The following is a 20,036-nucleotide window of genomic DNA, read 5'->3' as shown; positions in this document are numbered from 1 at the left end:
CACTTGTTCACAGGACATGTGGAGAATGATATCTCTGATGTTAGCTATTATGACAAGCTGCCTAAGGGCATGTCTGCTTGGCAGCTTCCTGTAGTATCAGTTTAGCACATTCTTCTAAAAGAGAAGTGCTGGAAAAGATCCCATAGTAAAGAAAGAATATTTCTCCCGCTTTGAAATCAGAAAAAGGGGTTTGCATATTCCTTCTGTGCTGTGGTACCCAAGACACAGCCCGAGAGCCAAAGGCATACAAGAAAACCTTCTGCAAGTAAGGATGTTAATCTGCATTAGCTAAAGCAAGACATTAATCTGCATTAGCCCTTGCACCTACAAGACTAACAAGTGTGTTTATGAAATGGTTTAGAAGACAGCAGGTATTCATGCAAGAGGCACAGAGGGACAAGCCATTGTTCACAGTGTGAATAGAACATGTAAGGCAATTACAAGGCACCACAGACCACACCATAAGCAAGGCCAAGGAATGCAGATAAGTGGAAAGTTTCACCCGAAGGGCTAATGCGTGTTCTTCTCTGGCAATCTCCAGAGCACCAAGGCACACCACACAGCGGATGTGTTCCACCTGCCTGTTGACAAGTGGAAGAAACTGGAGCTTGTTTGTGGCAAAAACAAACCTGATCAATTCTTGGGTCCATTCCGCACGAGTTAAAAGTAGCAGAAATCTTACATATGGTAAATGCTACAAATTTGACGTTCCGCATGATGTCGCACACAATCTGCAACACTCCTGCAACACTTCCGCAAAAAGTGCTTCGTTGTAGCGCTTCTAGGGAAATCGGGAAAAGTGGATTCACCCTGAGAAAAGCACTACACTCTTGCAAACAATCTGAAACACTAGTGAAAAAGACATGTGCGTTCTCAATGTAGCGGTTCCAACAAAGTCTCTACCCCTGGCTCTCTCCTCCGAACTTCCGGTGAACTGTTCGCCTTTTTTTTTTCATTGCGGGCACCAATATCAACGAATGAGTGAGAAAGCGCCTGGCTTCCCAGTACGATCACGCTCAACAATTGTATCTGAAAAACACAATAGCACACACCATCATGGTCCCAAAATATGTACACAACTTAGAACCTCAGCCACCATCGGCTAGACTTTCGTCTTGCAGAGTCACCGTTTATGGAGAATTTTTTAAAAATTATTTCGCTGCATATCAACGAATTATTGCTGACCGCAGTTTATAAACTTGTTTTGACTTATGTGCTTGGGGAGGTGAATATGATGAGGGAATGTTTGTGTACTGTGGTTGTATTTCCTGTGGGTAGACCACTGGCATGCTATTGTGGGATGGCGGACATTTCAGTAAAATGGCGCGTGCATGTCCATACTGCTCTTCTCGCGTGTAAACGCATTCGCGCATGCGGCAAGTCAACCATTTTGAGCGCCAAGCTGGCTACGAGGGCCGGTTCCTTTTCCCGCGCGAGAAATTTTGAACGTGACATGTGACCTCAGGTGTCCAATCTACGTCTCCCTGATTGCATCCCATCCAATCAGGAGGCGAGAATTCCTTCTCTCGTGTGCGGGAGAGTATATGACCAGTGGCACACTGCACATCACACCTCCATTTTGCTGATCCACTGGCAAACGCATGATGGACTCCGCTTCACAGTCCTCGTCCGTCCAGGGAACCGGCAGGGGACCCACATGGAGGGACGCGGAGATCCATGATTTGATGGCAATCTTCGCTGAGGAGCACATTCAGGATGCCTTTAGACATGCACACAAAGACAACACTGCAATCAGAGCCTTAAGGTTGATGGCATTAGACCTAAGCTCAACTCATCAAGCAGGGCATTAACAGGGCAACATGTTTTTAGTCTTGTCAGTTAAGTTTTTACATTAGTGGCTGGTAATCTCTCTGGGAAAGAACAGCAACATACTGCTGTCTCCAAGTAGACAAAAGCATTTGGGGGAAGAGGTTTCTCATAGCCACCACAGTCAGGTTACATTTACAGGTAAAAGTAGAATCAGGAGAAAGACAGAACTCACCCCTATGTCTCCGTAGCTCAAGGGGGGGCTTCCCAGCCTTCTCCCATATCCTCATCATGGCATCGTGGAAGACTGTCCTCCCTCTTGGCTGTGGAACCCCCCCCCCATTCTATCCTGTTAAAAAAATTAAGGTTTATTCATTTGAACTTCGTCCAGACCTGCTTCCAGGTTCGTCCAGACCTGCTTCCTTGCCTCACCGCCAAAATGATCCCTTCCTCAGCTTCAACATTTTGGAAATAATGGTTAGGCAACGAATATGCGTTGCTTCTACCAGCCTCCAAAAGTTCAATTGTATCAATGCTGTCCACCAATGGAATTATTCCCTGGGACATAAAAAAAAGAAGTGCCTATGTCCTCCAGTGGTATAGGTGTCACCCACACTTCCTAGCTAACTGCCTCCCCAACCCTTGCCTGTAGAGCGTTTCCTTAAGGTGTTTGTCAATTTCACTGGGGTGTAACTACAGTGAGGCAGTGAAGTCTGTAAAAGTGCTGTGGAACCAGAGACTCGCCGGTTGTTAGACGGCAACTTTGGTAGACATTAAAAAGCAAGAAGGTGAAGACAAGGCTCAGCCAAGAACAACAAACTTTATTGAAAACAGATTAAACATAAGCAAAAGAACCAAGTCAAAACCTTCCCCTATTTCTGTAAAGGTAACTGGCTATAGCGACCCGAACCTTGCATCCCTCCGCATAAATCCTTTTTTTTCTGGATTGAGGGATAGGTGCCGCATCCTCAAGGACCACAGGTTCTGGTTCAGCCATGGGGAAGGGGATGTGATGTCCCTTGTCCTCGCAGATGTTGTGCAAGATGACACATGCGATGATCAATGGTGTCACATTGTCTATATGCACATGTAGTCTGGACATCAAGCAACAGATCCGAGCCTTCAAGCGGCCAAAGGCACGCTTCACAACATTCCTTGTGCGGGAGTGTCTGAGGTTATAGTAGCTCTGCACATTTGTCCTTGGCCGCTTATAGGGAGTCATGAGCCAGCATCATATGGGATAGGCTCCATCTCCGAGCACCAATGCCAGAACACACACTCCCTCTATGGTGGTGGTGGGGTTGCCAGGGACAAAGACCTCCTTCGTCCATGGTTGCCCTGAGGTTCGACTCACGGAACACAAGGGCATCATGCCTCCTCCCACTCCACCCCACCTCGGCATCTATAAACCTTCCGGAGAAGTCCACGGTTCCTTGGAGGAGAACAGAACAAAAGTCCTTCCTGTTCCCGTACTCCTTTATGCTTCCTTCAGGTGCTCGGATCGGAGTGTGGGTGCCATCCACGGCCGCAAAGCAATGTGGGAACCCCAAATGGCTGAACCCATCCATGCTCTAAGGAAAGAAAAAGAAAAGAATAGACATCAGGGATCAATGTTAAGGTGGGGTGCAACGAGTATTCGTTGCTTACCTGTCATAAAAAAAAATTAAAGGCTAAAGGAGATCAAACGACACCCACCGCTCCAAACCACTTTGCTGTACAATTCTGCCTCCATAGCGAAGCAGAACTCCAGGAGGATCTCGCCGACTGTGGAGACTCCTAATCCAAATTGCTAGGCAACTGTGCAGAAGTACTGTAGGGTGGCCAAGTACCACAAGGCGGCTGCCACCCTTTTTTCCACAGGAATAGGACACCGCATGCCAGTTACACGCCTCTCCATGTGGACACGGAGAGCTTCCACAATTTCAAAAAACATTTTCCTCGACATTCGGAAGTTGGAAATCCAGTGGTCATCATCCCAGCAAGACATCACAAAATTTTCCCACCAGTCAGTGGATCTCCCATCCATCCAGAACTGTCTGGGGAACCGAACCTCTGATAGTGATTGCCAGCGTTTCCTAGCTGCCACGCATGCCCTTAGAGATTTCTTGTGAATCACAGCCCTTCTAGTGATGGCCGTCCTCCTCCTCCTGTCCACACGCTGTCTGTATTCCCCAAAAGACCTCAAGTAGACCTCATACGCGACTCAGCGGCACAAATAGCTGGGCTATTGCTAGCATCTGAGCCAGCAACACAAGAATAATCTTCTCCATTGCTACGTTAAGCTGTGGGGTGGCCACGAGGCAAGGAGAACAAAGAGTGAGGTCGACCACGTGTGCGTCTAGGTAAATATAGGCAGGTAATCTGTGGGCGTGTACTGTAGGTAGGGTACATGTTTTCGTCATAAAACCTATTTTCATAGAAATCATTGGAAACCCGGTCCGTCTGCGCCAATGAATTTTCAAGGATTCGTTGCTACATGTTTTTCGGGGTTGTTTTTTTTAAAGGAAACCCCCCGATTGCAGCTTGGGGGAGGAAGGGAAAAGGTGTCCAAGCTGTTTGATTGATGGCCACGGGAAGCTAGAAGTGCTAAAAAGGGACCTTCTTTGTGGTGAGACGACCTAGACCGGAAACCTGTGGGGAACGAAAACACCGCAAGTGAAAGTGGAAAATTCCGCAAAAATCGCTGTGGTGCGGAACGGCTAATTTTCACTACTTTAAGTAGCGATTTTGGAAACGGCAAACATATGGCCACTTTTAAGTTTGTGCGGAATGGACCTTGGCCTTACACATTCCTTCTTTTCTCCCTACAGTAAGGGGTTCTGCCTGGATCCTGAAGCCATCAGTCTCAGGTTGCCTGTTGCCAAATGCAGCCCTCCTGGAGGTAGGTTACATAAATGTTAGAGACCCTCATCAGAAATTCTAGTGGCATAATGCCATTGGCAAGATTAAACCATGCTCCCAAGAGCACCCAACAATTTGATAGTTTGGCTTCAGTTCCCTGGTTGTTATTTCCAAAGGTAATGTCATGGACGAGCCTCCGACTGCTGCTGGAACTCATATATAAATGCTGCTATGTGGGAATAGAACAGCTAGATAGGAAGTGGTAACGTTAAGACAGATGGAAATGATTAAAATAAGGCCCTCCTGTACAATGGTTTTGTCATCATTCACACCAGCAAATCCCTTACAAAACCAGAAATGTGAACAGAGAAGAAAAGCAGATTAAAGCATTGGGAGAAGGAAGGACCAATGTCCCAGCCTTTATTTGCTTGACTACAATTACATTTCACAAATGTAAACCACGCTGCCATTGAGGAGGGGGCGGTGTGTTTCTAAGTTATGTGCTCCCAAGAAGAGAGCCTACGATCTAAAATCACAGTTTATAAAATCGCTATCTTTATATAAAACATTGATGTTATTACATCGTAACAGCCATCCCAGGTGCCTAGGCCACATGGTACAAAATGATATGCTGCTGACACCCTCGTTCAAGCCAGAAAATGAGCCTGATTTTCAACACTGGCATTAGGCCTCATTTTATCTTCTTCTTATCTCTTGTAAGAAGGCCTCTGGCACAGCTGGTCCCTTTCACAGGCTATGTGTGAAATACGGCTACATAAAGGCTTGCCATAAGGAAAAGAGAACAGGTGCTTTCATGGCATGATTTTGTATAGACTCCAAAGCATCCTAACTTCTTAAATGGGCAATAGTGCTATTGGTGGGTTTTGCAGGGAGGAGATGGAAAAGAAATGCTTTATGGGTCATAAAAATAAACTGCAGGAACTCTAGATGGGGGTGGGGACAATACTCAAGCCAGCTACAGATGTCACAACCTTCCACAGCACTATATAAATCCTAGCCAGGAAATGTGTAATTGGCTCTATACATTGCAGGTGTCCTAAACTTTGCCAGGTTCTGGTGATGAAGAGACAGCCGGGGTTTGTGTGTGTTTGTGTGTGTGGGGGGAATTTACTGACTGATTGATTGATTGATTGATTATTTAGAGACTTTTATTCCACCTTTTCTCAGCAGACTCAAGAAGAATCACAATATATTTAAAATCGCATCAATAAAATTCTAAACTAACAAATCAAATCTGATTTAGATTTAAAATTCTAAAATGAAATTTCAATATTGCCCTTAAAATTCCTAACCTGGGTTTGGAGGTGGCATAGTGTGACCTCACTAAATAGTTTGGCAGGTGCAGGCAGAGAGGCCAGTGAGATCAGATGTGAAATATCTGGCTTCAACCATAGGCCTGGCGGAACAGCTTTGTCTTGCAAGCCCTGCAGAATTGTTTGAGGTCATGCAGGGCTCTAATCTCATTTGGCAGAGCATTCCACCAGGCTGGGGCCAGAATAGAATAGACCCTGGCTCTGGCTGAGGCCAGTTCGATCTCTTTAGAGCCAGGGCTCCTAAGTAGATTTTGGTTGCTAGAGCTTAATGCCCCTTGGGGAGCATAATGGGAGAGCCAGTCTTGAAAGTATGCTCAGCACCGCCACGCATGCACGTTTGCACTTCCAGTGGGGGCACAAATGCGCATGCGTGACAGCACTGCGCATGCACACATGCGCAAAACTGCCGCACATGCACGTTTGCGGCCCCGCCAGACAGGTCGGCCTCTCCCCCCACCCCGTGGCAGCTGTCCGCAGCAACAAATAGGTTGCGGACCGCTGCTCTAGATTCAGCAAAACAGAGTTCAGTTGCCAACCTAAACCACTGAAAGGCAGTATTTAAGGTAGACCTTCAAATTGCTTCTAGACTTTAATTATCAAATAGAGGAAAGATTTAAAAAAAATAATATTCAACATTCCCAGAGATGTGGTCTTAAGGAAGCAATATTGTGATAACTTCACAGATTTAGAATGCATCTGAATGTTAATCTTTTTGAGACTCAGAGCTAGAAACTTGAATGAAACTGGGGATTAATAATACACTTTTTAACAGTTTTTTTGTCACGGATATATTGTTTTACAAGATTGAGACTAAGAATCATGACAAGTCCATAGAACTCTGTACTGGGGATTGTTTGCAACATTAGCAATGTCTGTTATGGACTTCATTATCAACTAATTACTCTCTCATTCCTTTTTCTTCATCCCATACTTGTTTGATCACTGTCTAATGCATCTTGGAAGCACCAGTGTTAGGTTATTTTCAGGGGGAAATTGATTTTGGACACCTGCTAGCGCTTGTTATTTACAGCGTTTGCCACAGTTGTATATCTACTCAGGCAACTATTGAACCAAGCATGTGGACCGATGGTGTCCTAGTAGAGATTCGTCTGACTTTTATTTCGCTAGAAGAATAAATGAATGAACAAACAAAAGAAGAATGCAAATCAGGCAGTGTTATGAGAATACATATAATGGCATGACATAAATAGTTAACCCATAAGTCCAAGCAAGGTCACCAGACATGTTCACATACTTTACGCAAGATCAAAATGGATCATATGTGATCATTTTCACATTGAGTGATATATAATTTTTCATGCATGGATGTAAATCTAAAATAAGCCCTATGTATTAAATCTAATGAATATTTAGGGTGGCTTCTCTATTGTTGTGTATGTGCGCATGCAGGCAATCCTACAGAGCACCGAACATACAGTGCACAGTAGGATTGGGTACACCTGGACTCTAATTGTTGCAGCCACCGTGACAGCCAATCCGTTTGAATCAATCAAGGGATCTCTGCCAATGGCATGCTGCCCTGGCCAGCCCCATTGTTCTCACAGTGTATATATGTTGGGATCTTAGGGAGGGTTTGCAGAGTGAAATCTTGGTGCTGCTTGAATCATGTGTCTTCACAATTAAAGAGCTGCAACAATTCTAGTGTCATGTGGTTCCTGAACTCACATATTTTACATCTATCACTTATAAAGTAGCAAACAAGGCATTTTTCAGTTTTGAACATCTTTTGAATATGGATACTATTATTCTGTTTCCCAGCATATATAGACAATACAAGTGCATACAATTTTTTGCCTAATTTTAGGGATGTCTCAAGAGAGTAAGAGACCAAATTCAGTGATATAATCTGTTTTCCTTCACATTTAGATATGGAACTGCATTGTGAACTGTCTGGAGATAAGAGTCACTGCCTCTCACAAAAGCTGTGAGCAATTGCCAGAGCAATGGCTGATAGTTCTACAAAGGCAAAATAAGCATAAGCAATAATGTTCATGCATAACCTGCTTTACTGTAAAGAATGAGGATTGCCAACGTATGTGCACCTTATTGAAGAAAACAAAAGGCCTACAAGACCTTGAGAAATACAGCACAGGATGCTCATTATTTACTGAGGAAAGGTCAGGAGTGGGAAATGCATTTATCAAGTGTTGATAGTTTCCCTTTTGATAGGTCTTTCACAACAGTGAGAACTAGCAACCTGAATGCAATTTTTCTTTAGTTTGATCTATTTGTAACCTGCCACAAGCTGGTTCCAGGAGTGGCGGGAAATATAAATAAATAAATAAGTGGCAGTACAAGAGAAAAAATATTTTGAGAAAGGTGGTCTTGAAAAGTATACACAATGGGTGAAATTTATTTTTCATGTTCAACAGTACTGCCATTTTCAACCACTGGTTGGACTGCTTCATCTCTGTAACTTACTTAACACTTTTCATGGGAAGAAAACAGTGCAGACCAGTTCGAACAGTGAGGTTAAGTCACACAAGATTCTTAATTTGGGTAAAGTGGATGCCCATTGTGCCATTGCCCAGTCTCCCCTGGCAATTTGTGGGAGCTGGAGGGTATGGTTGCCAGATCCAGGCTGGCAAACTTCTGGAGATTTGGGGGAGGAGTCTGAGGAGTACAGGGATCTCGCTAGGGTACATTGCCATAGAATCCACCCTCCAAAGCATGCATTTTCTCCAGGGGAACAGATCTCTGTAGCCTGAAAATGAGCTGTAATTCTGGGGGCCATTCTGCACCGGGATCCATGTAGCAAATTGTTTGCTGAACGAAAAATCGCCATTTTAAATAGTGGAATTCGTCATTATGCATACCTGCCTTTGTAGTGGAATCCAGTTGCGTTTCTATCGTTTCCCACAGGGTTCCGGTCTCGGCAAAAATCGCTAGAAAGGAAGCACTATTGCTGAGCTGTGTCCCGCCCCTGGCTGTCAAGCAGTTATCATGCTCCCAAACAGCCCCTTTCCCTTTAAGGAAGGTTTTTTTAAAAAAAAACACACACACACGTTGCAACGAATATGCGTTGATTCGTTGCAACGGAGAGACCCATCCAGCTAGCAGGTGATGTTTGAGCTGCCGTTTCATCGTTGCCACGCTCCCCCCCCCCGAGTGAAAAAAAATCCCCCCCCCTCACGGGCGCGATTTTCGGCCGAAAACAGTGTGAAAAATAAAGGGAAAATAAACCAGCAAATGGGCCTCTGCGATGCTTGTGCTTGGTGACTTTAAACAGAGGGACTGCAGCCGGGGAAGCCTCACTGGGTAAACGAAGGCTTGCCGGTGCGTTGATCTCCGCTCGCTCGGAGAAAAAAAAATGGCGATCGCTTTGCTGGAAGATCAGAGGAGAGAGCCAGGGAGAGGGACTTTGCAGAAACCGCATGAATGGTAATGCACAGAACTTTCCCGCTAGTGTTGCAGATTGGTTGCAGGAGTGTAGCGCTTTCCGGAGGGTGAATCCACTTTTTGGGATTTCCCTGAAAGCGCTACAACGAAGCGCTTTTTGCGGATCGGTTTCAGGAGTGTTGCAGATTGTCAACGACGTTGTGCATAACGGCAAAACTGTAGCGATTTCAATTAGTAACCATTGTGCTATTTTGGACGAATGCGGAACGGCCCTGGGGGTTCCCACCTGGACACTGGAATCTGCTTTGGACCTTAAGACACACCTGGGATTCCATGTGATCCCTGAGTGAGAATTTATTATTAGTTAGATTATGGCATCTCACTTGCTGCAATTGTTGTTGTTAGGAGCGAAGTGGTGTCCGACCCGTTGCGACCCCATGGACAATGATCCTCCAGGCCCTTCTGTCATCTACCATTCCCATTTAGGTTTGCACCTACTGCTTCAGTGACTCCATCCAGCCACCTCATTCTCTGTCGTCCCCTTCTTCTTTTGCCCTCAATCGCACCCAGCATTAGGCTCATCTCCAGGGAGTCCTTCCTTCTCATGAGGTGGCCAAAGTATTTGAGTTTCATCTTCAGGATCTGGCCTTCTAAGGAGCAGTCCGGGCTGATCTCCTCTAGGACTGACCGGTTTGTTCGCCTTGCAATCCAAGGGACTCGCAAGAGTCTTCTCCAGCACCAGAGTTCAAAAGCCTCAGTTATTTAATGCTCAGCCTTTCTTATGGTCCAACCTTCACAGCCATACATTGCAACTGGGAATAGCCTTGACTAGACACACTTTTGTTGGCAGGGTGATGTTTCTGCTTTTTAGGATGCTGTCTAGATTTGACATAGCTTTCCTCCCCAGGAGCAAGCGTCTGTTAATTTCTTTGCTGCAGTCCCCAATTGCAGTGATCTTGGAGCCCAGGAAAATAAAATCTGTCACTATCTCCATTTCTTCCTGATATATTTGCCAGGAATTGAGAGGGCCCGATGCCATGATCTTCGTTTTCTTGATGTTGAGTTTCAAGCCAACTTTTGCACTCTCCTCCTTCACCCGCATCAACAGGCTCTTTAGTTCCTCTTTGCTTTCCACCATTAGAGTGGTATCATCTGCATATCTGAGGTTGTTGATATTTCTCCCTGCAATCTTGATCCCAATTTGTGACTCATCTAACCCCGCCTTTCTCATGATGTGCTCTGCATACAAGTTAAATAGGCAAGGTGACAGTATACAGCCTCACCAAACTCCTTTCTCAATTTTGAACCAATCAGTGATTCCATGCCCAGTTCTCACTGTTGCTTCTTGACCTGCATATAGGTTTCTCAAGAGACAGATAAGATGCTCTGGTATTCCCATCTCTTTACGAACTTGCCACAATTTGTTGTGCTCCACACAATCAAAGGCTTTAGTACAGTCAATGAAGCAGAAGTAGATGTTTTTCTGAAACTCCCTAGCTTTCTCCATGATCCAGCGTATGTTAGCAATTTGATCTCTAGTTTCTATGCCTCTTTGAAATCCTGCCTGTACTTCTGGAAGTTTACGGTCCACATATTGCTGGAGCCTAGCTTGTAGGATTTTGAGCATAACTTTCCTAGCATGAGAAATGAGTGCAATAGTGCGGTAGTTTGAACATTCTTTGGCATTGCCCTTCTTTGGGATTGGAATGTAAACTGACCTTTTCCAATCCTGTGGCCATTGTTGAGTTTTCCAAATTTGCTGGCATATTGAGTGTAGCACTTTTACGGCATCATCTTTTAAGATTTTGAATAGTTCAACTGGAATGCTGTCACCACCACTAGCTTTATTGTTGCTCAGACTTGCTGCAATACACTTCACTTAAAAAAAATGTTCTAACTCAATGATACTCAGTTTGGAAGCCACATGTGGCTCTTGGATACACTGCCTGTGGCTCTTCTGACCACTGTCCCCCAGTGTGGACCTTGAGTAGGCAAGCCCTTTCCTAGTGGATGGGACTCGGTCAAGAGTGTGGCTATCTGGTTGGTATACGGTCCGCCCAACGCACCACCAGATGTCCTGCCCCGCCTGCTGGAGGCGGCGGCAGCCTGGGCGTTGCAGTACCCCAGGCTTCTGATCCTGGGCGACTTCAACGTCCATGCAGACGCGCCCCCTTCAGTCCATGGCGGAGACCTGGTGTCATCCATGGCGACACTAGGGCTTTTGCAATTTGTTGCCAGGCCCACCCATCACGCCGGCCACACACTCGACTTGATTTTCGGCGCTGGGATACAGGTGGATCTGGATACAGCTTTAGCCGTGCCGTGGTCAGACCACTATGCCCTGTGGGCCCGGCTCAGGATACCACCCCCCCCAGTTGGGCGGCGGGCGCATTCTAGCCCGCCTGCGGAGACTTATGGATCCAATTGGATTCCGGAATGCTCTGCGGGACCCGATGCCTCCTGGCGACTCACTAGCGGCTTTAGTGGCGGACTGGCAGTCCCGCCTGACAGCTGCTATAGATGAGATCGCCCCTAAACGTCCTCTCTGCCCTCGACTCAAACGGGCTCCCTGGTACACCGGGGAGCTACGGGAGAAGAAAAGGGAAGTGAGACGACTGGAGCGAGTGTGGCGGAAGACTCGCGACGAAGCTACGAGAACATCTTATCGCACGCTTATGAGGGCATATGAGATGGCGGAGATGGCGGAAATCACGTCCGCAAGCTCTCACCCGGCCCAATTATTTAGGGTAGTTAGATCCCTTACAGCCCTTGAGGGGCGCCAAAATAATAGCAAATTGGAACTCGGCCGTGAGGCATTTGCGAGCTATTTTGTGGACAAAATCTCATCTTTCCACCACGATCTTCCCGCCACAGTTAATACAGTAAACGAACTGGAGGCCTGTTGGCCGCCTTTGGAGGTGACGTTTGATGGCTTCAGACGGCTCTCCTTATCCGAAGTGGACAAGTTGCTAGGCTCAGTTAGGGCGACCACTTGCCCCCTTGACCCCTGTCCATCATGGCTCCTCAAAGGAGGCGGCCAGAAGATAGGAGGCCAGCTCAGGGACATTATCAACCTCTCCCTGGAGTCCGGGGAGTTCCCTGAGCAGCTGAAGGGGGCAGTGGTTCACCCTCTCCTGAAGAAATCTACGCTGGATCCGCGGGACCTCGCCAGCTATCGCCCAGTGTCGCACTTGGCGTTCCTGGGCAAGATGGTTGAAAGGGCCGCGGCAGACCTGGCATTCTTGGCTCCTGGCATTCTTGGAAGAAACTTCGGCATTCGATCCATATCAGTCTGGCTTTCGACCTGGCCACGGGGTGGAGACGGTGCTGGTCGCCCTGTTGGATGACCTCCGTCGCCAGCTGGATAAGGGCGGGTCGGCAGTGCTGGTTCTTCTGGACCTGTCGGCCGCTTTTGACATCGTGGACCACGAGCTGTTGGTCCACCGCCTTGCTGGCACGGGGATACGGGGCACAGCATTACGCTGGATACGCTCCTTTCTCCAGGACCGGACCCAGAGGGTTGCAGTGGGAGATGAGTTCTCGCGTTCCTATAGACTCCCTTGTGGGGTCCCTCAGGGTGCGGTCCTCTCCCCCATATTATTCAACATCTTTATGCGCCCTCTGGCCCAGCTGGTATGGAGTTTTGGACTGGGTTGCCACCAGTACGCTGATGACACCCTGCTCTATCTCCTCATGGACGGCCGCCCGGACTCCCCCCTGAAACCATTCGCCAGATGTTTGGAAGCAGTGACAGAATGGTTCGAGCAGAGTCGCCTGAAACTCAACCCCTCCAAGACGGAGGTTCTGTGGCTGGGACGTAGGGGGCAAGACCAGGAAGCGCGCTTACCCACCCTGGCAGGGACGCAACTCACCATCACGTCCCAGGCCAGGAACTTGGGTGTGGCCATTGATGCCTCCCTGACTTTGGAGGCGCAGGTCAAAAAAGTAGCGGGCCAGGCGTTTTTCCACCTTCACCAGGCCCGACTATTAGCCCCCTACCTGTCCCCTGAACACTTAGCCACAGTGATCCATGCAACGGTCACCTCCAGAATAGATTTCTGTAACTCGCTCTACGCGGGCCTTCCCTTGTCCTTGATCCGGAAACTTCAGCTAGTGCAAAACGCAGCTGCTAGGGTCCTCACTGGCACATCTTGGAGGGCCCACATCCAGCCAGTGCTGAGGCAGCTGCACTGGTTGACAATTGCTGCCTGGATCCGGTTCAAGGTTCTGGTTCTAACCTTCAAGGCTTTACGCGAGTTGGGACCCACATACCTGAGGGACCGCCTATCGCCCTATGCCCCTCGCAGGGCCTTGCGCTCTGCGGGTGAAAACCTGTTGGTCATTCCCGGCCCTAGGGAAGCATGCCTGGCCTCGACCAGGGCCAGGGCCTTTTCGGTCCTGGCCCCGACCTGGTGGAATGAGCTCCCGGGAGAGCTGCGGGCCCTGCGGGATCTTTCAACGTTCCGCAGGGCCTGCAAGACGGAGCTCTTCCGCCAGGTCTATGGTTGAGGCTGGGGCTGATAATAGATCTATGCCTCCCCCGGGGACTCGGGTTCTGGACCCGAAGCAAAACCATCAGGACCTCCTCTCCACCCACTAGTAGTGGGAGGGGGGGGGAGTTGAGCTGCCATCCTTTCCATGCCGGCAATATTGGCAATGTTATTATTGTTTTATGGGGTTTTAATGGGGATTTGTGATATTGTTACCCGCCACGAGCCGCAAGGGAGTGGCGGGCTATAAATCTAATAATAATAATAATAATAATAATAATAATAATAATAATAATAATAATAATAATAATAATAATAATAATAGTGGAACCTGTGGCTGACAGTGGCTTCTCACATGGAAACAGTGGCTTCCCACATGGCAATGGATGAACAAATAAGCTGTGAACCTCCCGGAGGGGCAGGCTTGTGGCAGGGTTGGAAGTAAAAGTGGCTCTTTTGGTTGATGGTAAGTGTGAATGTAGCTCTCCATAAATGTCAGTATGCAGAGTGGGCACCACTGCACTAATTGTGAAATAAGAGATGATGAAACTACAGATGATTATATCTTTGTCCCTCCCTTGCCTGGTCTGTAACTTTTTAAATGTTTTTTTCTTAGATAACTTTTTCATCTGACTGACAAACAATTGTTCTAAGCCTGTCATAAATTAAAAGCAGCACAGAGAATAATAAAAAAACACATTAGTACAATCACAGAATCCTGCTAAAGCCTTTCCAAATGTAGGTGATCATAAGAGTCAGGACTGGCCCAAAAACCTTTTACACCCTAAGCTGGCCCAGGCAATCCCCTACCCCTGCCCCTGCCTGGGCCACATGAGGCTCACTTGCCTATCAATGCTGATCAATGCAGCAGGAAAAGGAAGGGAGAATTGCATCCAAACCTGGAAGTTTTCTTGTTTACCATAGAGACACCACTCTCAAATTAAGACACACATCCCCATTTCATACAGATGAAACCCTGTATGAATCCATACAGCAGCCACTATTCCCGGCAGCATTCTCTGCTGGGAAAGGCAGTCAAGTTAGAGCGGAACCACTACAATGTGGTGCCTCCCACTCCCAACTTAGCCAGCATTCTCAGAAAGATATTGGGGTTGATGGTGCAGGGATGCAGGATGAGATCCCCCTGTCACACACCCAGAAAGCTTCATCAACCAGAGTGACCAAGGGTGTTTCTGTCCCAAATCCTGGCCTGAATTCATATTGAAATTGGTCAGAATGGAATGCTGGCCACCGGGCAGACAGTTGTTTAGATCAGTGGGATCCAGAGATGCCTTCTCCATGGGAAACCTTTGTTAAAAAGACAAAGCAGGGCATTTTTCTCCAGGCATGTTGGCAACCTTTTGTGCAACTAAAAGTGATATCCACAATCAATCTTTTAAAATAGCTTTAAAAATATTACTTTGCAATTTTTAGGACCTTAAAAGGTATGGGTTTTTTTTAACATCACCATGGCTAATAAATTGTGGAAAAATAATATACAATAGTGACATCTAGTGATCATATTTAGCAATGCAATAAAGAAAACCTTTTGACTTCAGCATACTGAAGTGATTTGATGGTTAAGTTGTATAATGTAACTTGGGCTTTTATTTGAAAACAAAAAGATCTCATTTCAGAACTTTCTTCATGTGCTTCCTTTCCATTGCCCTCTCCCCATATACTACAAAGATTTGACAGGCAGTTCAATTTGCAGCAGATATGTTTTTGAATTTATTTTTATTCATGAAAACATTTATATCCTATTTGTTTCCTTGTGATCCATGGCACCTGTAGGCCCGCAAATCCTGAATTTTAAGTTGTTGTTCATCTTCATTTTTTAAATGTGTTGAAATCCTACATTTTGAAGACATTAACACAGATGCAACTGCAGGTGGCAAAACCTTCCATTGCCAGTCTTGACGTGAGGCCTGGAGATCTCCCAGGATTACAACTGATCTCCAGACCACAGACATCTGTTCCTCTGGAGAAAGTGGCAGCCCTACTGAGACCCCTCCGCTCTAAGAGTTCCCTCTTCCAAAGCTCCATCCCCCAAACTCCAGGAATTTGCTTACCCATAGTTGGCAGCCCTCATGCCACCTCATTGCTCCTGTTGTGTACACAAGGACCAAGACAGTCAGCTTCACCTCCAATAACTTCAAAGGTAAAGAGAGATACAGATACAGAAGCCTTTACTGGCATAATGAGCAATATAAGCAAGGAAATACAAAGTCATAAAATTAAAAATCAAACAAGGTTACTCAGTTTAGTTAAAAACAAGGAATTAATTCTAAAAGCATTGCCTTAAAATGCTGCAGTATGGGAGATTTGAGCAGGATCCTTGCAGTCAAGTAATTTCTTGACTATTACAGTTTTGTCAAAATGGAATTGAAAGGAGGACAGAATAACAAATATTACACAGCGATATGAAGAAAACTTGGGGCAAAACAAAATAATATAAGGAAGAAGATCAGGGACAATACAACCATGAAAACATAGTCTCTCCGCAAAATTAATACGGTTGAACCTCCCTAAGAGAACGTTCGAAGGGAGAGAGTTCAGCCGAGCAAGCATGAAAGCTTTCCTGTCGGGGTAAGCTTCAATAATGGTAAGGTGGGGGGGGGGTGATAATTTTATGTAACGGGATAACATTCCATACACAGGGAGAGCAGGATGGAGATGTAAACAACAGGAGAAGAGAGACACTTAATCCAGCTGCAGTGCCTACTCAGACAAACACTGTAATAACTGATTATTGGACTAGGACAACTTGCTTACAGTGGACCTGTCATGGCCCCGTCTCCAGAGGGTGCCTCTGCACCACTGCTTGAGCTCAGTCCTGGTCTGCACAAATTAAATAGCAACTATAGAAACGAATGGAGTAAAGCATTTCAGGGATCTCCATGTGAACAGAGTCCTGTGTTTCCGTGGATGAGCAAGTTTTATACCTGGAGTAATTTGCAAGAACTGAAATCACTATGGTTACATTGGGTTCACTGCCCAGAGCTTTTCTGTTGGCTGGACTCCTTGAAAAATGTGATTTTCTGACAAGCTTCATCATTCCAGTATGGGTAAACCAAGATGGTCCCACCTAACCAGGTTTGTATTTGACACACTGAGTTGGTGGTAAATCCCATGTATATAATACAAGTATTGATTCTACATGTCTGCATAAATTTATAATTTAGTTAGCAGATTTGCTTCTAAGTCCAGTAATTTCAGTATTTTTTCCTCATGACAAAATACATAATCAGACTTTGACATCCAGCCTATCTGTTGGTATGTTATTCTGTCCTTGTTACTGCCAATGCTATTGGCTAAACATTAACTTCTAAGGCCTATTGATTTAATTCCAAGTAAAATTCTCAGGGATCAAGTTATTTATCTAGCATCTTTCATGACTTCCACTATACTGACATGCTTTAATGCATGACTTACCATTTCTTTTTAAGGATCTCTTACAGGGTTAGAGTCTTAAGCATTAAGAAGGCATTGGGGATTGTTTGCTTTAAGAGACTTCCTCTCCATTCAGAGTAGGCAGAAATAGAACCCCTTTAAAACTTCATTTCCTTTTATTCAATAAAAATTCTATGATACATCAATCTTGAGCAGTGGATAGACAAAAGGTGTAAAAAAATTGCAACTGCCAAAGTATTTTTTGGATCCCTGTCAAAAAGTAAGAAGGTAACTAAGTCATAGGAATATAAATCTAAATGAACTTGTAAACATGACAAAATATAATCCCTTCTGTGATTAGCATACAAAGTACACTCCAGAATGATATGTGCTATTGTGTCAATCTTACCTAAGGGATGAGTAGATTCATTCTGAATAAGGTAAACACAAGAACCATTATTGTGTGTCTCCAAAATGTTGGTATGATGCCAGACATGTTTATTTGCAAACACAGTAGAGTTAGGATCTCTGCCCACCAAGATGGATTTGATTTGAATAAACATTTATTTGGGATAAGGTGTTCTCCAGTTCCTGAGTTCTCTTTCTTTTTATGCCCGAGATCTCTAAAGTGTCTCTTAAGAGAATTTCCCCCCCTTAGAACAAGTATGATATTATTGCTCTTTAACTCCCTATGTTTTTGATGCAATCCACTTTTGATAAATCTTCATTTTTTTATCAAACCAGGTACCAGAATTCTTGGGGACCTATAAAACTTCCGTTTCAGTCTAAATTTGCATGGCATGCCAGAGTACTGATGTCAATTCAAGGGGCAAGCTTTTTTGAAACTATTACTGAATAGCTTGTTTTGTTTTGTTTTTTAATCTGTTTTTGCCATGACCACTGAAAAAGAATACAGCCAAAAGTTCTACATGTGGATGAGAATAGCCTTTCCTATAAATGCAACAATGAACAGAGAGCTCATTCTTTGTAGTCAAGTCGTCATACTACTAGGAAGTTGATTGATTGACCGCAAAGACAGGATTTAATTTTTCTATGACTTCAGACATCCATCTAGATAAGTTATGATGCATGGGTATAAAGCAATAACTCTAATCCAGGGATTCCCAGCCAGGGGCCTGTGGAACTGGAGGTCCACAGGAGCTCTGAAGGGGGTCCACAGAAATTCTGAAGTGGTGAGATATTGGGCTGTCTAACTCCTCCTCTTCTTTCCAGCCTATATGAGGTAGAGTCCCCATAGTAGTAGAAAAGTTGGGGGGGAGAGAACTAAAGGAGGGCTAAGGATATGGGTAGTGATGTCACTTCGGAAGGCATGGCAGGGGGTATGGCCAGTTGATGTCACTTCCGGGAGTCCTCAAAATCTGACAGTTTTTTTCAGGGGCTCCTACATGGTCAAAAGGTTGAAAAAGGCTGCTTTAATCCAACAACTGTGTCTTAGAATATTACAGGGTTTTTTTTTTTACTGGTTTTGTAAAACTGAGTCTGAAATAACATCTGTGTTATCACAGGCATATAATTCTTATATCCCAACCTTCACGACTTTGAATAGACATCATGATGTTTCCGAAAAACCTTCACAAAAATAACTTCCACGTGACTATTTAAGGCAATTCAGGCCTCAGCTGTTCTCTGTCTCCCATCTTACAGACTTCTGAAGCACAGAAAAAGATAGAAAAGGTATTTGCACAAATTGTTTGAGCAAAACAATGGGAAAGACAGATCAAATAAAATCAAATTTATTTGATACAGCACTGTGGCCAGATAAAACAGATAGCGAGAAGTGGGAAAGACAGTAAATCTTCCCTTGCATAATGTATGCATAACAGTCCCAGTTTGTAATGCGGTTGCCATTCCCTGCCTGATCACATTAGCTAACTGAAGTTCAGCATCACAAAAGTGGGCTGGATTTTGTAGTTACTTCTGGACTCCTTGCCTGCATCTCAAGGAAAGAAACTGTCAGGAAACCCAAGCCAGGGTCCCTCTGAGCCACTGCCTCACAGAACAGTAAGCAGTGCTCAAACTCATGGGTTCCTGAAATTAAATGCATACATCAAGACCAAAACCTTTCAAAAATACATACAGATTTATCAAGCTAATAAAATCTTTAACCGCTCCTGCAGAGCGGATTAAATAAAAGGATAAGGGCTGTTGGGGAGGAGTTAGGATGGGACCTGTTCAGGATAAAAACTCGGAGAGGGCCAATCAGGAGCCACAAAGCGGCTCCTGATTGGGCCCCTCCGAGTGCCACTCAGGGGCTAAGTGGCTAATTGGGAGGCACGCTACGCGCGCCTCCCTATTGGCCACTTGGCCCGCCCCGGACTAGAATTAGGCCCCTCCAAGCATAGCGCGCCTCCCTATTGGCCACTTGGCCCGCCCCGGACTCTGAGCCCACACTTCATCCCCAGATGGTTCGCTGCAGGGAAAGGAGCAGGGCTGCCACATCGAAGACGCGGCCACCCTGCTCCTTTCCTGCCAGTGAACCATTGCCCTTCCCTCCCGACAAGGACTCCCCGCTAATAGCAGCCCTGCAGAGTCGCCGCTGCCCACGCCCTCCTGCACCTTTCCCATGATGGCGACTATAGTCCGTCCCCGGCTGCCGCCCCCCACCCCCTTCCCACCCCCAGCCCACAACTTGCCGCTGCCCGCTTCCCCACCTCTCCCCGGACTTCGCCGCCAATGCCAAGGCCAGGCCCCGAGCACGCCGACTCTTGCGACAATGGCCCCACAAACCGACAGACAACTGGCAAGCCGCTCCGCCCCAGCTACACGCCTGTACCGCCGCGCCTGCGCCCCGCCACAAGGCCACACATCTACCAGCTCGCCTCTTATGCCC

Source organism: Paroedura picta, chromosome 3 (assembly GCF_049243985.1).
Source record: "Paroedura picta isolate Pp20150507F chromosome 3, Ppicta_v3.0, whole genome shotgun sequence".
Classification (NCBI taxonomy): Eukaryota; Metazoa; Chordata; class Lepidosauria; order Squamata; family Gekkonidae; genus Paroedura; species Paroedura picta.
This window is presented reverse-complemented; position numbering follows the sequence as displayed.